This window comes from Bos indicus x Bos taurus, chromosome 15 (assembly GCF_003369695.1).
Source record: "Bos indicus x Bos taurus breed Angus x Brahman F1 hybrid chromosome 15, Bos_hybrid_MaternalHap_v2.0, whole genome shotgun sequence".
NCBI lineage: Eukaryota > Metazoa > Chordata > Mammalia > Artiodactyla > Bovidae > Bos > Bos indicus x Bos taurus.
Window position 1 is genome coordinate 29,542,101 of NC_040090.1, and position 6,000 is coordinate 29,548,100.

Consider the following 6,000-nt stretch of genomic DNA (forward strand, 5'->3'; position numbering starts at 1 on the left):
AAATTTAAAAGACGATGCCAAATAAAAAGATTAACACCACCTACAATGGCACCAAAATGGAAATACTTAGGTGTAAGTGTAGCAAAATATGTGCATGATCTCTATGTACATCTGTAAAGCAGCAAATACTGATGAAAGAAAGAAGACCTAAACAGATAGAGGCATGTACTATGTTCATGGATTAGAAAACTCAATATTGTTACGGTATCAATTCTTTCCAAACTGACTATAGATTCAGTGCAATCCAAGATCTCTGCAGGATCTTTTTTACGGATGTAGACAAGGTAATCCTAAAATTCATATGGAAAAATAAAGGAACTAGACTAGCCAGGCAATTTTTAAAAGGAAGAACAATTGGAGTTGTTTACTCCCTGATCTCAGGACTTACTGTGAAGCTACAGTAATTAAGACAGGGTGGTTCTGGTGAAAAAATAGACACATCAATGAAAGGAACTCCAGAAATAGGCCAGCACATATCAACTGATTTTCCAAAAAGGTGCAAAGGCTATCTAATTGTTCTTTCCCATAAATAGAGCTGGTGAGGCTGTGAAGGAACTGGAACAGTGCTGGTAAGGATAGAGAATGGTACAGATGCTTTGGAGAATAATTTGGCAGTTATAATCTTATAAGTCTGCATGCGTGCTAAGTTGCGTCAGTTGTGTCGAACTCTGCGACCTAATGGACTGTCGCCCGCCAGGCTCCTCTTTCTATGGGATTCTCCAGGCAAGAATACTGGAGTAGATTGCCATTTACTCCTCCAGGGGATCCTCCCAACCCAGGAATTGAACCTGTGACTTTTAGGTCTTCTGCATTAGCAGGCAGGTTCTTTACCACTATTAAAGATACTTAGTATAAGATTTAGAAGTTCCACTCCAAAAATAATAAAAAGTTCTGTCCCCACAAAAACCTGTATGTGAACATAAATAATGGGTGTACACATAGCTTAAAACATCCCAAATGCTCAAGCTAGTGTGAATGGATAAACTATTGTATAGTCATACAATGGAATACTACTCAGCAATGAAAATGAACAAATGAGTAATACATACAATAAGGATGAGTCTCAAAAGCATCATGCTCATGAAAGAAGCTAGACTAAAAAGGACAAATGTATATGCATCTATTTATATGACATTCTGGAAAGGCAAAACTATGGGGAGGGAAAACAGACCACTAGTAGCCAGAGGCTGGAGTTGATCTGAAGGGTTGGCTACATAGGAGCAGCAGGAGGTACTTTGGGGGGTGATGGGACTGTTTCATATCTTGATTGTCAAAATCAACTGTATGCCAGAAAAGAGTGTATTTTTACTCTATGCAAATATGTATCTCAATAAAAAGCCAAAAAAAGTAAAAAACTAAACAATTTATAGCTCACAAATTATAAACAATATTTATAGGGCTTGTACCATTCACTGGGGCTAACGCTGGACCTTGAAGACAGAAAGATAAGATAATCCTTTACTTCAAGGAGCTCACAAATTCACAAGAATATAAGGCATGATGACAAAGATTTGGACTTGATGTTGAGGGATATTGGGGATGGAGGCTGACACGCATTCATGTCACGCCATGGAGCACTAAGGAGGGGTGGGTAGGGTAGGAATTAAGGCAAGCTTCCTAGAGAAGGAATTCCTTCAACTGACTTTTGAAGGATGAGAAGCAGTTAAGTGAGGAGAAGATACAGGCATTCCAAATAGAAGAGGTGGCACATGGGAAGCCTCAGGGGTGAGACAAACTGAGACCTTCAGGGAATTGTAAGGACTTCGATGTGGCTAGAATGAAGGGAACCAGAAGAGCTAACGGGAGATGGGACCAAACCATAGCCACGGAGAGGAAGATTACAGATAATTAGCCCAAAGGGCTTGTTGTTGTTATTTTTATCCAGAAGGTAGGTAGTGGGACAGGTTTTAAGCAGGACAGTGTGATGGATCAGATTCATGCATTTTTAGGATCACTTTGGCTGTATTTCAGAGGATGGACCAGAGGGGAAGGCCAGAGGCAGAGGGATCAGGCAGGAAGCTGGGAAAAGGATCTGGCTTAGAGATGCAGAGGCTGCAACCAGGTAGGGAAGAACTGTTTGGCAAGGTATTTAGGGGTAGAATGGCCAGAACTGGCTTCCCACTCAATATTTAATATTCAGTCTCAGCACCTTTGCACTCAGTTTCTCCTGCCTGGATTCATCTTTCCCAGGCTCTTTGCAGAGCTCCTTCCTTCCCATTCTTCAGGGTAAGACACCTTCTCAGAGAAGCCTGCCTGACTACCCCATTCAAAGGACACCCTTGCCCATCACTCTTCCATCACTCTATTTTCCTCCTAAAAAGTATCTTGTTTATGTACTTGTTTATGGTCCAAGCACATGGGCTCTGAGTTCTTAGCCTACCTTGACCGCTATCAGCACTGTGACCTTTAGCAAATTCTCCTTCAGTTGCCATAGTTTCTTCCTTTGTAAAGTAGGAATAATAATAATTGCTTCATAGGGACTTCCCTGGTGGTCTAGTGGTTAAGAAGCAGTCTGCCAATGCAGGAGACATAGTTCAGTCCCTGGTCTGGAGGATTCCATACTGTAGGACGACTAAGCCCGTGTGCCACAATCACTGAAGCCTGAGTGCATAGAGCCTGTGCTCTGCAACAAGAGAGGCCACCGCGATGAGAAGCCCACACACCGGAACAAAGAGCAGCCCCTCTCCCCACAGCTAGAGAAAGCTGGCACAGCCAAAAATAAACAAATAAATAATACCTACTTCATAGAATTGTCATCAGGCTAAAATGGGCTAATATATGTCAAGTGCCTAGAAAAACTCCTAGCTTCTGTCGAACATAGTGCTTGGCACATAGCAGGCACTTTATAAAATACTTGCTGAACAGGTTTTACTAAATGAAAGAAGGCACATTCCCATGTCCACCAGCAGATGGCACATGTATGGAAAACACTTTTTAAAACTGGTTCTGCTCTTACACAAATCGGCCAATAGATGTCACTGTTGCTCCCTGGGTCAAGGAACCAAGCCAGAGCCAGAGGCAGATGTTGCCCAGATAGGACGCTGGACAGGAATCCCAAACGGAGGACCAGAAAGCGATAATCGTATTAAAAAGTCAAAGTCTAGAAACTAAAGCTAAATTATGTTTTACATATATATTCTAAAGCCGCGTTTTCTGTTTTCTCACTTTATTGACTAGTAACAAGGAGCTGGCCACACAGGCACCTTCTGTAACTGCAGCCCCAGTTCAGTGAGGTGAGAGGTTGTGGGAGTTAGAGGGTGTGGACATCTGACACGCAGCAGAGGGAGGCCACGAGCCCCATGTAATGGCTTTTCCCCCGTGCTTCGGATTTCTGTGGGGCAGAGGCAGTGCTCACGTATCTCAGAGCACCAGGGTCAGGCACCCAAAAGGGAACTGAGCCCAGCCCCTGGGGCAGGGGCATCTAGTCTGCTGCAGACAATGGGCCAGAAAGCAAATCAGCCCACACGGAGCTCTGGAGGTCTGGCGACAGGAGGAAGACAGGTCAGGAAAGCAGAGGGGACTCTTGAAACGTCCTGCTGCTCTCTGTTGGGGGTAAGGATTCCGGGCAGAGGGTACTGTGTGAGCAAAGGTGTGGGGGGCCTGGAATAGCTGGATTCTTGTACCAAAAATCTGAGTAGCCTGGTATGGCTGGAGAATGGCATTCAAGAAGTCGTCTAGCATGGCTGGAGGACAGGGTCAAGGACAGGGAGTGAATCTGGTGCTGGCAGACTAGCAGTCTAACATTTTTTCTTTACCCCTCCAGGTCTTAGTCACTGGAGTCCAGGGCCAGCAGCCTGGTACTGTCCTAACTTGTTCTTGTCCCAGCGTAATTATTAATAGACGTCCCTTGTGCTTGCCAAGATTCCTAGTTTGGACAGTCACCTTAAGTTAGGACTTAACCCCCCTTGCCTCCACTATCCCAGTGACCCCATCTTTACTAAGCACAGGATGTGGACCATCTCAGCAGGTGCTAGCAGAGATGAGAGGCTCAGAAAGGATGATTTTCAAGCAGGGGGACCTCGGAGACTGGGGCTCCTGAGCAAACCCCTTTCTCCTCTCAGAGATGGGAAGAGATGTCCCTTCTTTTGAGAGGGACCCCTCAGGAGGGTTTCTGCTGGTAGGGGGCTGGAGGGGGTTTCTGAGGCCTGCAGAAAGCTGCTGATAGAAGTTAAAGAGAGCTCCCCACCCCTTCTTTGTTGGCTTTTTATCTCCAGGTCACCACAGACCTGGTTGCAGGAGGCAATTACCACAGAGGCACAGATACAGAGTCCAGAGTTTGGGAAGCCCTGCCAGGTACTCAGATCCAGAGCAGGGCAAGGGAAAACCCCAGGGGGCGTCCGGAGCTGTGGATCTGCTCTGCTCCTGACACCTGGTGTGACCTGGATGGGCTCCTGCACTCACTGGGCCTCAACTTTCCCATCAGTACACAGAAGGGTTAGCTGAGGTGGTCTCCAGAGGAGTGGCCACCCCTGGGCAAGTCACCATGAAGCAGTGCTGAAGGAAGAGGGTAGAGGCGGCGAGAGAGGGGTGAGGGAGCCAAGAAGGGGACTCTGAAGGCAGCCAAGTGCATTACCACAGGAATAATAACTGCCCCGGTCACCTCTCCCAGCCCGGGAAAGGCCATGCCCATAAATTAGGGCCATGAGTCTGCCAGGCAGACTTAATGAAGAAGGAGATGGACCTCAGTGAGAGCAGACAGTGCCTCTGGAGGTCACAAGTCCAGCCCCAGTCTGGACAGAAGGAACCTGGAGCCAGGGAAGGGCAGGGGGTGTCCATGGTCAGGGGTGGAGCAAACCAAGTAGGTAAAAGCCAGCTCTTAGGTGTTCACTGCTGAATCCACAGCACCCAAGCACAAAGTGGGGCCTAACCTGTGTTTCTGACTGACCAGGGAACCAGATGATATGGCAAGTCATGCTGAGCTCAGACTGAACCCCAGCCCTCTGGACTCCAGCTGGGCCCTCGCTGGTTCTCATCCCAGAACTGAGGGGCCTGGGTAGGAATGGGGTCGCAGAAGTAAATGCCTTCTCAAGGAGATGGTGATTGTGGCTCTCCTCTGTTTTTGAGAGGAAATTTCAGGTTTTACAGGGTCACTGAACCCCAGGAAGTCTGACGGGTTTCTTGCCTCAGAGCCGCCTCTTGTCTGTCACATTTCTGACAGTCACACATCTTTTTTCTCCCTTTCTACCTGCTCTCTATCCTACCTGCTCTTAAAAAAAAAAAAAAAAAAAAATCACTTGTTTGGCTGTGCTGAGTTTTAGTTGCAGAACTAGTGGGATCTAGTTCCCTGACCAGGGATGGAATCCCAGTCCCCTGCATTGGGAGCATGGAATCTTAGGCACTGGACCACCAGGCAAGTCTTTACCCTACCTGCTCTTTAAGGGCACATCCTGGATGGAGCTTACCCCTGGCACTTGGCCCCTGTAGTACCCTGCCTACCTAAAACTTCCAGCAGCATTGACAGCACCTGATTAGAGGGGGAGGCTGGCCATTTGGTGGGTCTTTGGTGCTGCTGAGAGGGTCTGCAGTGAGGGGGTGCATCAGGGTGTCAGGGGAGAACCAGCCAGACCCCTCCATCTCACCTGTTCCTGCAAGGCCTCTTTGCAGTTCCTTCCCTTACCCTCATGCCCCTCTGGCCTCCTGTGGACACAGCTTAGCTGATTCCTCTGTCTCCTGTGCTCAGCATGAGGCTTGCCACAAAAAGGATGGGCACAAAAAGAAGGAAGGAACAAGCGAGAGAAGCATGCAGTTCTCCTGGCCCACATATCACATCTCCCTGCTTCCCTGAGTTCTCCTCTGAGGGTGGAAGTCCCTCTAGTGCAGTGGAGAGTAAGGGGAATGCAGAACCATCTTACCCACAAACATCTTCCTATCTATCCCAGCCATAAACGTTTTTTTTTTTTTGAATTCTCAGACTAATAGATCTTCCTGCCTCCACGCCTTTGCATAAGCTGATTCTTTTGATCTGTCTCTGTTCAGCAAACTCCTATTCATCCTTCAAAA